Source organism: Schistocerca americana, chromosome 1 (genome assembly GCF_021461395.2).
Source record: "Schistocerca americana isolate TAMUIC-IGC-003095 chromosome 1, iqSchAmer2.1, whole genome shotgun sequence".
NCBI lineage: Eukaryota > Metazoa > Arthropoda > Insecta > Orthoptera > Acrididae > Schistocerca > Schistocerca americana.
In genome coordinates, this window is record NC_060119.1 from 476,462,979 (window position 1) to 476,477,805 (window position 14,827).

Genomic DNA, 14,827 nt, shown 5'->3' on the forward strand with positions numbered 1-14,827 from the left:
TCATTGCAACGGCAGCAAGGCAAAACTTTCAAAATTGCCGTGACCAGGATTCGAACCTGGGTTATTGCGGCCACAACGCAATGTCCTAACCACTAGACGATCACGGCCACGGACGCGCCCGCGAAAGCAGCTGCCTGTAATGCAAGTGGCGATACACAGCAGAGCCTAGGCCAAGGTGTACGCCACAGCAGTGTGAGACGCGGTCTCCATCACATGTATACGAGCAAATGAACGTGCCTGCGCTGTCAGGACACTAACTACAGTGGTTAGCTGCATTCACCTCCGTGGCAATGTCTTGCAGTCCCCCAAGCCTCTTGACTACAGGTATGTGGCTGGATAACAAGTGGATAGACGCTTCATCTCTCTCGCCGTCAGGTGTTGCCGTGAATCATACTTAACGTAGCTTTCTGCACGCGTCAGCGTAGCGTCAGTCGAGCAAAGTCGAGACAAGTCGCATAAGAGGAGCAACAAAAACGCGCGATTCCGGTACCGGGAATCGAAACCGGGCCTCCTGGGTGAGAGCCAGGTATCCTAGCCACTAGACCACACCGGATAACGACGGCAGTGCTCTTTCCAGCGAACGCAGCAGCCACCCACGGTTAACTGACGACAACTGTAAAAAATCCACTCTCTCGCGTTAAAGAACGGCGTGCTCCGGACGCATTTCGTGGAGACGGACGCCAGCAATGATGAGAGCAAAAGGTGCCTACAAATCCTGTCGTTGCACCACGCACTGTTCTACGACAATTCACCAAGCAGACGCTCACGCCTTGTTGTGCTGTTTCCTTTGCGGGCAATGAGTGCATCTGCCTTCGACACAGGAAACATTACACGTTTGGCAGCTGTGGGATTGGAACCCACGCCTCCGAAGAGAATGGTGCCTGAAACCAGCGCCTTAGACCGCTCGGCCACGCTACCTACACAACACGCGCGTCACAAGAGCTGCGTCCTACCCCACGAGAACACACCGCAACGGCACAAAAATGAGATGTAAAAAGTGGCAACTTTTTTTTTTTTTTTTTTTTTTTTTTTTTTTTTTTTTTTTTTTTTTTTTTTGTCGTGCCTCCCAACTCCCCTTATAGCCCGGCCTTGCGCTCTCCAATGTATGCCTTCTTCGGCGAGCTTCTTTAGCTATAAAAGAAAACGGTGCTTCTCGCAAACAGAAAGGATGAATTGTTGTACTGTCCATTCAGCTGAAAAACCGTAAACTCCTCGGTATGGTTCCTTGAGCGTCGACGTCCTCCGGTAGACGTTGGTGGTCAAGATGATGTGATGGAATCGGAGATACTGGATGGCTTGGGGAAAGTTGCTTGTGGCTGTTTACCGCTAGCGAAGCATCGAAGGAAAACTAAAACCCTCTTGAAGTTAAAGTGCAGGCCTATAATGACAGCAAAGCAGTCGCTCGGCGCCTACACGCCATAAAATTAAAAAATGAAAGAATAACAGCGCATCAGGCGCTTTCCACCTAAATGCAATAAAGAAAGAATAAAATTTGAAAAAAAAGAATAAAAAATCAAATACTGCCTGAGTTAGTCCTCTCAGTAACAGGGAAGGAACGCCCTTCACACGTCCCATGATATGATATTCAAAATGCTTCGTGGCGGCCATTGAAATAAGTAATGAAAAAAGTCACAAAAATTAATAATATCGACACATGTCAAAGGAATGAGTAGACTCACAAACTTTCCGAACTGTCCGGCGGATAACGAGAAGGAAAACACAATCCTCTCCGACGTGGTAAAAAGCAAGTAAAAAAAAAAAACCACTTTTCTTAAAAACCAAACAATCTCCGTGGCAGCGCGGTGCGCAACGCCCCCGTGAATGTACGTCAATGACGGAGGAACCAGACGGTATAAAAAATGAATAAAAACAGAAAAAAATCACTAAATGACAACGAAACACAAACACACACGAACACAGGATAAAACTTTTTTAAACTTTTCGTCGTCGTTGCCACGTTGCAGTCCGGCACAAGCGGAAGCATCGTACTTGTTGAATGTTGCACTGTTCCTGTAGCATTCAATTGACATTAACTACGTATCCGGACCCGGAGACAATGCAAAACACAGAAGGAAAAAAAAAAGTCGCAGCAGTGAAGTGTTAATTACAACAGTTTGTCGTGGGCAAATGCGAGTGCAATTTGCAGAAAATTTGCAAAGATTTTGTGATAGTCTTTCCTGGTTTTAGTGAGGTCATGTTGCGTGGACAAATAAACCAGATAGGCATAGTCGTCCGTAAGTCGCAATTGCAGGAGGGCGAACACAGTGTGAGCCACGATCCACGCAGTGGCGGCACGCTTCGTATGCGGATATGGGTTGAAGTCCGGGATCAATGCCGTGTCCGCAGAAAAAGCGGCAGCGCTGGTCCGGTTGATAAGTGCGAGCATCCTGGCGGCAATGTTCCAAGTCGATTGTGACCTCAGGCACACGAAACGATGTTCTAAGGTGTCGTCTTGGCGACAGTCTTCACACAAGCTCGATGGAGATAAGTGAATGCGGCGCAGCTTTTCGTTGGTGGGCAGAATTCGGTTAACCACTTGGTACCAAAAGCTGCTGACGTCCGCTGACAGGAAGGGAGCGTGAACATGAGCCCACACCATCCTCCACGCAGATCGCGGGTAGCGCGCCTCCATCTTATTACCGACTGGCCGTCCTCTTAGTCCCTGGTAGACACGCTTCACAGTCCGCGTTCGATGGTCGAGTACGTCGGCGGCGAGATAACATTTTTGAATGTAGTATTCTCGAACATAACGCAGCTGAAACGGTATTGTAGTCGGGTCTAGAGGTGCTACGTCAGATAGTGGACGATGAATAGCGAACAGAACAGCTGTGGGGCTCGACGGATCCTGTTCAATAGTGACGCTCGTCCGATGAAGGAGCAACGCTGCGGCTTTCATAGCAAAATGAATGAGGCCGAGTCCACCCTGTTCGCGCGGCAAAGTACATGTTTCGTAAGACACCTTGAAAATATGTCCCCGCCACAATAGCCAATAGACTGCCTGTGTTATGGCTCTGCCCAAATTCTTGGGTACCTGAAATAACTGTGCGAGGTACCAGGCTTTGCTGAGCAAGAAAACATTTATTAAAATCACCCGCTGTGTTAATGCGAGGGTGCGAGTAGCGGACAGGCTAGCCATAGCTCGTATACCATTTAAGACAATACGCCAGTTGTAGGACGCAGTCTGTAACAGATTGGCTTGAAAGCGAACACCCAAAATTTTATGTTCCTGCTTCACTGTAAACCATGGGCGTTTGAAGCCACGTGTCGCTGCATAAATAGGCAGAAAAACCGTCTTACGGGTATTGATGCTCGCACCGGATGCACGTTCATACTGTGTAAGAACAGCGCGGATTGTAGCAAAGTCGGTAGCCGAGGACACCAAAAGGCCAAGGTCGTCAGCATAAGCGCGACAAACGTGCTTCTGATCCCCAATACGTATTCCCCTACAAACACTGTGCAACTTACGCAACAAAGGATCTAAGGAAATTGCGTAAAGCGCCATTGACAGAGGGCACCCTTGTTTGACTGAACAGCAGAGCGGAACAGGTTCCGACAAAAATCCATTGAGACTAACCCGTGAGGTGGAATTTTTGAAAAGGTTAAAAATCATAGTTATATACTTTACACCGAAACCAAACTTCTGTATCACTCGCCGGAGATATAGGTGGCTAACCCTGTCAAAAGCCATTGCAAAATCGATGGATAAAATGCCAAAAGGAATCCTATTCGTCGAAGCATAGGCAATGGCATCTCGGTATGTCGACACAGCACCATAGAGAGTGCGGTTCGGCACTGCACAGTATTGAAAGGGACTAACCAGTTTTTTCATGACGAGCTTCAAGCGAGAGGAGACGCATTTGGTGAAGAGTTTGTAATCACCATTAAGAAGGGTAATTGGTCTAAGATTGCACAGTTTCCTGGTGACTGGAACCTTTGGAACCAAGACCACAATACCTTCCAGGAAGGACGCAGGGACATCCACACCATTTAAAATTTCATTAAAAACGTCAGTCAGGGCGGAGCCAAACAAGTGCCAAAAATGTAAATAAAATTCCGGTGGCAACCCATCGGCGCCCGGTGATTTATTCTGGGAGCACAGTTTTAAAACATCACTCACTTCCTCCACGGTAAAGTTTTCTGTGAGGCGACGGCGATCCGCTACGGATAAGACGTACGAAACGTCGTGGAGTAGCTCGGAAATCGCGGCAGCATCAGTGTATTTCTCACTGAAAAGTTCGATGAAGTGACGGTGGGCCTCGGCAAGAATTGCCGCCTGGCTATGAAGCCGCGCACCGTCAGCTGATTCCAGCTCTGTGACGTAACGTCGCTTCGCGCGCCGGCGTTCGCGCAGCTGATGAAACACGGAAGGCGCTTCATCAGCCAGCGCCCCGGGGGCTCGGCTCCGTACGACAGATCCGCGCAACGATTCCCGTTTCAAATCCAGGAGACGGAGTTTTATACGCCGAATTGTCGCCATCCGAAGAGCGGGATTATTTGTGTGCAGGTGGATGGCATCATTTAAACAGCTCTCGTAAAATTGTAATGTAGAACGCTCCCAGTGAGCAACATCCTGACCGAATTCCAGGATGGCCTTGCGTAATGCCGGCTTAACAAATTCTACCCACCAAGACAAAGTGGAGGCATATAGACCGCGATATTTCAGCACCCTCTGCCACACACGCACGATAACCGGCGCAAAATGTGGGTGTGAGAGATGTCGCACATTAAACTTCCATAATCGACTTGCGCGGGGTTTATCCGCCAATAGAGAATGAAAGCGACAGACATACGCACAATGATCGGAAAAAATCACGGGGTGAACAGAGGAGTCCGTAAGACAGTGCTGTTTATCACGAGAAACGTAAATCCTATCGAGCCGACTCCTTCCCGTGGGATAAAAGAAAGTAAAGCTCACGTCCCGCGGGTGTAAATAACACCACGAGTCAATTAAATTCATCTCAGTAACGAGCGTCTGTAATTCTAGGCACTTATATGGCCGTGGCTCCTGATCTCTATCGTCCAGCACGCAATTAAAATCGCCGCCCATAACTACAGGCAGGTGGGGGCCCTGTAAAAGGTGACAAATGTCACTGCTATAAAACACACGGTGACGTGGCTGCCCGTCGGCACCAGAAGGGGCGTACACGTTAATATATCTTACGTTGTTGATCGTGCAAGCTACACCACGACCGTTAGGAATTGTAGCGACATTACTATAGTCATGACCAATACGAATTAAAATGGCAGTACCACAATTGCACTCGATATCAAAGTTCAAGAGTACTTGATAGCCCGGAATGGAGTGAAGTAGATCTATCACAACCTCCTGCAAAAACACTACGTCAGCAGCAATGTAATTTAGAAAACCCACAAAACTTGCAAACTTCACAGGCGACTCCAATTTATTAAGATTAATAGTAGCCACAACTGATGGAGGGCGTGCTACCATAGACAACAAGGAAAAACAAATAAAACAAATTAGACGGCAGGAGTGGACCCACCCTCCTGCTCCATATCGTCTGCCCAGTCACAACGTTCAGACGGTGCAGCTGAAGTAGACGGTTCTTGTGTGGGAGGTGCAGACGCGGAATCCTGCGAAGGGGGACGCGGGCGACGCTGGGGGGTGTCTTCCGCCTTACGCTTAACCGAAAGTTGTGCCGGGTTCGTTGCCTGAGACGTCGTAGTGTCCATTGCGAGATTTACATCAGAGTGGTGCAACATTTCCTTTAACTGCCGTACAACCGCTTCCCGCCTGTCTTCCGACACACTTGTCGTAGGCGCTGGCTGACTGCTCGCCACTGGACGCGGTGGACGACGCCCCCCCGCAACCGACGGCCGAGATTCGACTACGGGGCGGGGCGAGGGCTTATGCGCCGGCTTTTGCACAGATTTTGTCTTTTGTTTCGACTTCTGACGGGGAACCTGCTTCCACTCCGGAGATGGGCTGCGTTCTCCGCGAGAAAAGGTTCGTTTTTCTAAAATCCGTGAACTACTGGCACTGCGGAAGCGGTCAGTATTGCCGCGCCTGTCTGAAACACTTTCACGCCTTGGCTTTGGTTCCTGTGAGGCAGGAGCCGCGTCCGGAACACCTTGAGGTACGGAATTAGATGGTGACGAATCCACTACCGCAACAGGGGGGGTAACCACCTGAACGGGTTCTGATCCGGGCCGTTCCGGAACTTCAGGCACAGCCGGAGGCGGAATCGGCACAGTAGCGGCGGGAACTGACTGAGAAGGTACGGACAAGGTTTGAACAGAATCAGAACCGGATGCAGTGGCATCGACATCCATCGCGATCGCAGCAACTAACGGCGTTTCCGTTTCCGCGGAACGTGCCGGTGAACGGGGAACACCTAACAACACGGCCGCGTACGACGCGTCGACATCTTGCCCACGGGGCGGTAGCTGCACAGGGCGTCTACGCCTAGGACAATTTTGCCGAAAATGGTCGGTGGCATTGCAATAGGAACACGTTTGCGGCTGACCACTATACGAAATAAAAGCCCGGTGGCCGGCCATAACCAAAAACGAAGGAACGTGCTTCCTCACAATCATTTTGACACTACGAATACCGTTCTCAACTTGATAGATATAAGCGGAAGACCACTTTTCTTTCGTAATTGACAAAACTGTGCCATAAGGCATAAGGCTACGAGCTATAGTCTCATTCCTGGTTTCAAACGGAAGATTGAATACTCTAACGTTACGGATACCAAATCCAGCATTCGACAGAGTAACATTACTAATTGTCCCATCAGAGTGCTTGAATTTTCTTACACCACCGTTTTCACTTACGAGAGCATCGCACAATTCCGGACATTTTAATTTAACAAACAAAGAGTTCAAGAACGCGTCTAATTGCAATCCTAACACATCACTTTCAGGACTTTTCAAGTCATTTTCCATCCACGAATGAATTTCGAAAGCAGACGGTCGGGTGACGTTTCTATCAAATTCGCACTGGATATTATTTTCTCGGTCTTCAGAATCCATGTTAACTTACAGTTCAGCTGACTACAGCAGCGAAGAAACAGGCACCGCGATGAACCGCCGCCGACTGCGAAGCACACGTAAACACCGCCCGACACGCCGGAGCGAGCGCGCGATGTGTTCGGGCCCACGACTCCGAAGAGACTGGTGCCTAAAACCAGCGCCTTAGACCGCTCGGCCACGTTACCGTTGGAGCAGCAGCCGCAAAACGTTTCCTTTGTACTACAAAGATCACTTCGAAATGGAAGTATCTTGGCAATCGCCGTGCCATGTATTTCCACTGCTCTCCCACTGGAAGCGTCTCTTTAGGCCATCCACAGCAAGAAAAAGCCGTGCCCGGCGCATGGGAGCGACGCCACTTGTCTGTAGCTGTCGCAGTTAAGGAGACAGCGTCAAGAGACGTTTTCGTGCCGTGACCAGGTTTCGAACCTGGGCTTTCCGTAACCACTAAAGTATCGTAGCTGTAACTGTCAGGCGGAGCTAGAATGCTCCATGTATCAAACATATGTGAGCTCAAGGAGGTTACACTTGAAGAAAAAGCGGCAGGTTAACGCGATCACAGCAAAGCCCCCGGCAGCTACGGGACTCGAAACCGCGCCTACAGAGAGACTGGTGCCTGAAACCAGCGCCTTAAAGCGCTCGGCCACGCTACATGCGCTGCTTGGTGCGCCAGTGTTCCTAGCATTTGTACAAACAGTGCACGCCACAGCTTCCTGTTCTGCTGGGACTGGCTGCTCATCCATCGCACTTCAAACAACTGCCCTTTTCGACTACAGAGAGCAGCGGACGTCTGCGCTCTGGGAGGCGACATTACGTGTTGGGGATGAAGTGGTAGGGCAAACTGCGGCCTGCGGAACACGAGTGAAAAAATCAAGAGAGTACTGTCATTTCGAGTACTCGTCATTGCAACGGCAGCAAGGCAAAACTTTCAAAATTGCCGTGACCAGGATTCGAACCTGGGTTATTGCGGCCACAACGCAATGTCCTAACCACTAGACGATCACGGCCACGGACGCGCCCGCGAAAGCAGCTGCCTGTAATGCAAGTGGCGATACACAGCAGAGCCTAGGCCAAGGTGTACGCCACAGCAGTGTGAGACACGGTCTCCATCACATGTATACGAGCAAATGAACGTGCCTGCGCTGTCAGGACACTAACTACAGTGGTTAGCTGCATTCACCTCCGTGGCAATGTCTTGCAGTCCCCCAAGCCTCTTGACTACAGGTATGTGGCTGGATAACAAGTGGATAGACGCTTCATCTCTCTCGCCGTCAGGTGTTGCCGTGAATCATACTTAAGGTAGCTTTCTGCACGCGTCAGCGTAGCGTCAGTCGAGCAAAGTCGAGACAAGTCGCATAAGAGGAGCAACAAAAACGCGCGATTCCGGTACCGGGAATGGAACCCGGGCCTCCTGGGTGAGAGCCAGGTATCCTAGCCACTTTTTTTTATTTTTTTTTTGTGGGCCTCCCATCTCCCCATACAGCCCATCCATTCGCTCACCTTTTTTGCCTTCTTCGGCTAGCTTCGGTGCTATACTCTTGTGATGCTATTTCACTGTGCATATTTTGAAATGTATAGTTGTTGTATTTTGATTCCTTTTTGTTTGAAGTGATATTGAAAAAAAAAAATATTTTTTTTATCGTTGTTTTTGTTTTATTTTTGTTTTTTTTGTTGTTTTTTTTTGTTTGTTCTTTTTTTTATTTTTGTTTCTGTTAATATTGTTTATTTGATTTTACTGCATGCGGAGTTGCAGGGTGCCGACGTCATTCAAAGCTCGTCTTCTCGAAAGTTTGTTATGCCTTTGGCTTCCCCAAGCGATGGCTTGGACTAGTCTGATATATTCCATTTTTGCTGTGTGGTTTCCCAAGTCTCCTTCTCTTAGCTCCGAACGACTCAGCCGCCAAAAACTGCGCTCGGCATACGAATGTGGAAAAGAGAATTGATGAAATCCATGTTGCCGCGGAATGATTTGAAGAAGAAGGAAAGAAAAAATTGAAGAAATAAATCCTGTTTCATCTTCCCTCGTCGACGTCAAATAAATAAAGAAGCAAGTAATGTTCGCAGGTGAGTGAAACGGATACATCTTCCATGTAAGTTTGCAAACATAAAACATAAACGGAAAACCCAGTGGACACCACGTCCAAACGAATGGTCAGCTTCACCATCCATGTTGGGAGAATGTAAATCAAATTCCTGCTGAATTAACGGAGACGAAGGGCTAGGTTAAACAAGACATTTAACACACCAAGCATGAACATTCCCAATCAGTGACTACTGCAGACACCATGAGTGTCGACTTTGTTCCTTTTCTTCTTTTTCGTTGTTTCATTGTTTTCGTTGAACATATTTGGTTTTTTTTTTGTTTTTTATTTGTAATTTATTTATTGAGATTTTTATTTATGTTTGATAAGGTGGATGTATACGTGGCCGTGGAAGAAACCTTACTGAATTCGTTTACAGGGTCGTGATTTGGAGTGCTAAGATATAATTTGCAAACTTTTGCCTATGTTTGACATCCTGCATTAGCAACTGTGCCTGTGTGGCGAGGTAGAATCTGTAGTCCAGGTATGAACGCCCCTCCTGGGCGCCAAGTAAGTAACATAGGGTGTGTCCAGCCAACCACGTCCAGGTGTTTGCCTTGGTTGTGGGGTAGTACGCGTCGTCGGGTTGGAGCACGGACGTAAGAGAGATGTGCCGTCGTGCCGTGCGGCAGATCAAAGCCATGGTCATTCTACACCATTCCCAAATAAGACTGTTCGCACCAAGCCACTAGACCACACCGGATAACGACGGCAGTGCTCTTTCCAGCGAACGCAGCAGCCACCCACGGTTAACTGACGACAACTGTAAAAAATCCACTCTCTCGCGTTATAGAACGGCGTGCTCCGGACGCATTTCGTGGAGACGGACGCCAGCAATGATGAGAGCAAAAGGTGCCTACAAATCCTGTCGTTGCACCACGCACTGTTCTACGACAATTCACCAAGCAGACGCTCACGCCTTGTTGTGCTGTTTCCTTTGCGGGCAATGAGTGCATCTGCCTTCGACACAGGAAACATTACACGTTTGGCAGCTGTGGGATTGGAACCCACGCCTCCGAAGAGAATGGTGCCTGAAACCAGCGCCTTAGACCGCTCGGCCACGCTACCTACACAACACGCGCGTCACAAGAGCTGCGTCCTACCCCACGAGAACACACCGCAACGGCACAAAAATGAGATGTAAAAAGTGGCAACGGTGGGATTCGAACCCACGCCTCCGAAGAGACTGGTGCCTAAAACCAGCGCCTTAGACCGCTCGGCCACGTTACCGTTGGAGCAGCAGCCGCAAAACGTTTCCTTTGTACTACAAAGATCACTTCGAAATGGAAGTATCTTGGCAATCGCCGTGCCATGTATTTCCACTGCTCTCCCACTGGAAGCGTCTCTTTAGGCCATCCACAGCAAGAAAAAGCCGTGCCCGCCGTGTGGCAGCGACGCCACTTGTCTGTAGCTGTCGCAGTTAAGGAGACAGCGTCAAGAGACGTTTTCGTGCCGTGACCAGGTTTCGAACCTGGGCTTTCCGTAACCACTAAAGTATCGTAGCTGTAACTGTCAGGCGGAGCTAGAATGCTCCATGTATCAAACATATGTGAGCTCAAGGAGGTTACACTTGAAGAAAAAGCGGCAGGTTAACGCGATCACAGCAAAGCCCCCGGCAGCTACGGGACTCGAAACCGCGCCTACAGAGAGACTGGTGCCTGAAACCAGCGCCTTAAAGCGCTCGGCCACGCTACATGCGCTGCTTGGTGCGCCAGTGTTCCTAGCATTTGTACAAACAGTGCACGCCACAGCTTCCTGTTCTGCTGGGACTGGCTGCTCATCCATCGCACTTCAAACAACTGCCCTTTTCGACTACAGAGAGCAGCGGACGTCTGCGCTCTGGGAGGCGACATTACGTGTTGGGGATGAAGTGGTAGGGCAAACTGCGGCCTGCGGAACACGACCGAAAAAGTCAAGAGAGTACTGTCATTTCGAGTACTCGTCATTGCAACGGCAGCAAGGCAAAACTTTCAAAATTGCCGTGACCAGGATTCGAACCTGGGTTATTGCGGCCACAACGCAATGTCCTAACCACTAGACGATCACGGCCACGGACGCGCCCGCGAAAGCAGCTGCCTGTAATGCAAGTGGCGATACACAGCAGAGCCTAGGCCAAGGTGTACGCCACAGCAGTGTGAGACACGGTCTCCATCACATGTATACGAGCAAATGAACGTGCCTGCGCTGTCAGGACACTAACTACAGTGGTTAGCTGCATTCACCTCCGTGGCAATGTCTTGCAGTCCCCCAAGCCTCTTGACTACAGGTATGTGGCTGGATAACAAGTGGATAGACGCTTCATCTCTCTCGCCGTCAGGTGTTGCCGTGAATCATACTTAACGTAGCTTTCTGCACGCGTCAGCGTAGCGTCAGTCGAGCAAAGTCGAGACAAGTCGCATAAGAGGAGCAACAAAAACGCGCGATTCCAGTACCGGGAATCGAACCCGGGCCTCCTGGGTGAGAGCCAGGTATCCTAGCCACTAGACCACACCGGATAACGACGGCAGTGCTCTTTCCAGCGAACGCAGCAGCCACCCACGGTTAACTGACGACAACTGTAAAAAATCCACTCTCTCGCGTTATAGAACGGCGTGCTCCGGACGCATTTCGTGGAGACGGACGCCAGCAATGATGAGAGCAAAAGGTGCCTACAAATCCTGTCGTTGCACCACGCACTGTTCTACGACAATTCACCAAGCAGACGCTCACGCCTTGTTGTGCTGTTTCCTTTGCGGGCAATGAGTGCATCTGCCTTCGACACAGGAAACATTACACGTTTGGCAGCTGTGGGATTGGAACCCACGCCTCCGAAGAGAATGGTGCCTGAAACCAGCGCCTTAGACCGCTCGGCCACGCTACCTACACAACACGCGCGTCACAAGAGCTGCGTCCTACCCCACGAGAACACACCGCAACGGCACAAAAATGAGATGTAAAAAGTGGCAACGGTGGGATTCGAACCCACGCCTCCGAAGAGACTGGTGCCTAAAACCAGCGCCTTAGACCGCTCGGCCACGTTACCGTTGGAGCAGCAGCCGCAAAACGTTTCCTTTGTACTACAAAGATCACTTCGAAATGGAAGTATCTTGGCAATCGCCGTGCCATGTATTTCCACTGCTCTCCCACTGGAAGCGTCTCTTTAGGCCATCCACAGCAAGAAAAAGCCGTGCCCGCCGTGTGGCAGCGACGCCACTTGTCTGTAGCTGTCGCAGTTAAGGAGACAGCGTCAAGAGACGTTTTCGTGCCGTGACCAGGTTTCGAACCTGGGCTTTCCGTAACCACTAAAGTATCGTAGCTGTAACTGTCAGGCGGAGCTAGAATGCTCCATGTATCAAACATATGTGAGCTCAAGGAGGTTACACTTGAAGAAAAAGCGGCAGGTTAACGCGATCACAGCAAAGCCCCCGGCAGCTACGGGACTCGAAACCGCGCCTACAGAGAGACTGGTGCCTGAAACCAGCGCCTTAAAGCGCTCGGCCACGCTACATGCGCTGCTTGGTGCGCCAGTGTTCCTAGCATTTGTACAAACAGTGCACGCCACAGCTTCCTGTTCTGCTGGGACTGGCTGCTCATCCATCGCACTTCAAACAACTGCCCTTTTCGACTACAGAGAGCAGCGGACGTCTGCGCTCTGGGAGGCGACATTACGTGTTGGGGATGAAGTGGTAGGGCAAACTGCGGCCTGCGGAACACGACCGAAAAAGTCAAGAGAGTACTGTCATTTCGAGTACTCGTCATTGCAACGGCAGCAAGGCAAAACTTTCAAAATTGCCGTGACCAGGATTCGAACCTGGGTTATTGCGGCCACAACGCAATGTCCTAACCACTAGACGATCACGGCCACGGACGCGCCCGCGAAAGCAGCTGCCTGTAATGCAAGTGGCGATACACAGCAGAGCCTAGGCCAAGGTGTACGCCACAGCAGTGTGAGACACGGTCTCCATCACATGTATACGAGCAAATGAACGTGCCTGCGCTGTCAGGACACTAACTACAGTGGTTAGCTGCATTCACCTCCGTGGCAATGTCTTGCAGTCCCCCAAGCCTCTTGACTACAGGTATGTGGCTGGATAACAAGTGGATAGACGCTTCATCTCTCTCGCCGTCAGGTGTTGCCGTGAATCATACTTAAGGTAGCTTTCTGCACGCGTCAGCGTAGCGTCAGTCGAGCAAAGTCGAGACAAGTCGCATAAGAGGAGCAACAAAAACGCGCGATTCCGGTACCGGGAATCGAACCCGGGCCTCCTGGGTGAGAGCCAGGTATCCTAGCCACTTTTTTTTATTTTTTTTTTGTGGGCCTCCCATCTCCCCATACAGCCCATCCATTCGCTCACCTTTTTTGCCTTCTTCGGCTAGCTTCGGTGCTATACTCTTGTGATGCTATTTCACTGTGCATATTTTGAAATGTATAGTTGTTGTATTTTGATTCCTTTTTGTTTGAAGTGATATTGAAAAAAAAAAATATTTTTTTTTATCGTTGTTTTTGTTTTATTTTTGTTTTTTTTGTTGTTTTTTTTTGTTTGTTCTTTTTTTTATTTTTGTTTCTGTTAATATTGTTTATTTGATTTTACTGCATGCGGAGTTGCAGGGTGCCGACGTCATTCAAAGCTCGTCTTCTCGAAAGTTTGTTATGCCTTTGGCTTCCCCAAGCGATGGCTTGGACTAGTCCGATATATTCCATTTTTGCTGTGTGGTTTCCCAAGTCTCCTTCTCTTAGCTCCGAACGACTCAGCCGCCAAAAACTGCGCTCGGCATACGAATGTGGAAAAGAGAATTGATGAAATCCATGTTGCCGCGGAATGATTTGAAGAAGAAGGAAAGAAAAAATTGAAGAAATAAATCCTGTTTCATCTTCCCTCGTCGACGTCAAATAAATAAAGAAGCAAGTAATGTTCGCAGGTGAGTGAAACGGATACATCTTCCATGTAAGTTTGCAAACATAAAACATAAACGGAAAACCCAGTGGACACCACGTCCAAACGAATGGTCAGCTTCACCATCCATGTTGGGAGAATGTAAATCAAATTCCTGCTGAATTAACGGAGACGAAGGGCTAGGTTAAACAAGACATTTAACACACCAAGCATGAACATTCCCAATCAGTGACTACTGCAGACACCATGAGTGTCGACTTTGTTCCTTTTCTTCTTTTTCGTTGTTTCATTGTTTTCGTTGAACATATTTGGTTTTTTTTTTGTTTTTTATTTGTAATTTATTTATTGAGATTTTTATTTATGTTTGATAAGGTGGATGTATACGTGGCCGTGGAAGAAACCTTACTGAATTCGTTTACAGGGTCGTGATTTGGAGTGCTAAGATATAATTTGCAAACTTTTGCCTATGTTTGACATCCTGCATTAGCAACTGTGCCTGTGTGGCGAGGTAGAATCTGTAGTCCAGGTATGAACGCCCCTCCTGGGCGCCAAGTAAGTAACATAGGGTGTGTCCAGCCAACCACGTCCAGGTGTTTGCCTTGGTTGTGGGGTAGTACGCGTCGTCGGGTTGGAGCACGGACGTAAGAGAGATGTGCCGTCGTGCCGTGCGGCAGATCAAAGCCATGGTCATTCTACACCATTCCCAAATAAGACTGTTCGCACCAAGCCACTAGACCACACCGGATAACGACGGCAGTGCTCTTTCCAGCGAACGCAGCAGCCACCCACGGTTAACTGACGACAACTGTAAAAAATCCACTCTCTCGCGTTATAGAACGGCGTGCTCCGGACGCATTTCGTGGAGACGGACGCCAGCAATGA

General features: G+C 49.2%; 8 non-coding genes across 8 annotated transcripts; all 8 read right to left on the reverse strand.

Annotated features, from left to right (window-relative positions):
- Window positions 1-35: 35 nt before the first annotated feature.
- Trnah-gug lies at window positions 36-107 on the reverse strand. Its single transcript has one exon. It is a non-coding gene; the product is annotated as a tRNA-His (tRNA).
- Window positions 108-481: 374 nt separating this feature from the next.
- Trnae-cuc lies at window positions 482-553 on the reverse strand. The gene has a single exon. It is a non-coding gene; the product is annotated as a tRNA-Glu (tRNA).
- Window positions 554-7,925: 7,372 nt separating this feature from the next.
- Window positions 7,926-7,997, reverse strand: Trnah-gug. Its single transcript has one exon. It is a non-coding gene; the product is annotated as a tRNA-His (tRNA).
- Window positions 7,998-10,219: 2,222 nt separating this feature from the next.
- Trnal-uag lies at window positions 10,220-10,301 on the reverse strand. Its single transcript has one exon. It is a non-coding gene; the product is annotated as a tRNA-Leu (tRNA).
- Window positions 10,302-11,048: 747 nt separating this feature from the next.
- Window positions 11,049-11,120, reverse strand: Trnah-gug. The gene has a single exon. It is a non-coding gene; the product is annotated as a tRNA-His (tRNA).
- Window positions 11,121-11,494: 374 nt separating this feature from the next.
- On the reverse strand, window positions 11,495-11,566 carry Trnae-cuc. The gene has a single exon. It is a non-coding gene; the product is annotated as a tRNA-Glu (tRNA).
- Window positions 11,567-12,011: 445 nt separating this feature from the next.
- Window positions 12,012-12,093, reverse strand: Trnal-uag. Its single transcript has one exon. It is a non-coding gene; the product is annotated as a tRNA-Leu (tRNA).
- Window positions 12,094-12,840: 747 nt separating this feature from the next.
- Window positions 12,841-12,912, reverse strand: Trnah-gug. Its single transcript has one exon. It is a non-coding gene; the product is annotated as a tRNA-His (tRNA).
- Between the last annotated feature and the right edge of the window lie 1,915 nt (window positions 12,913-14,827).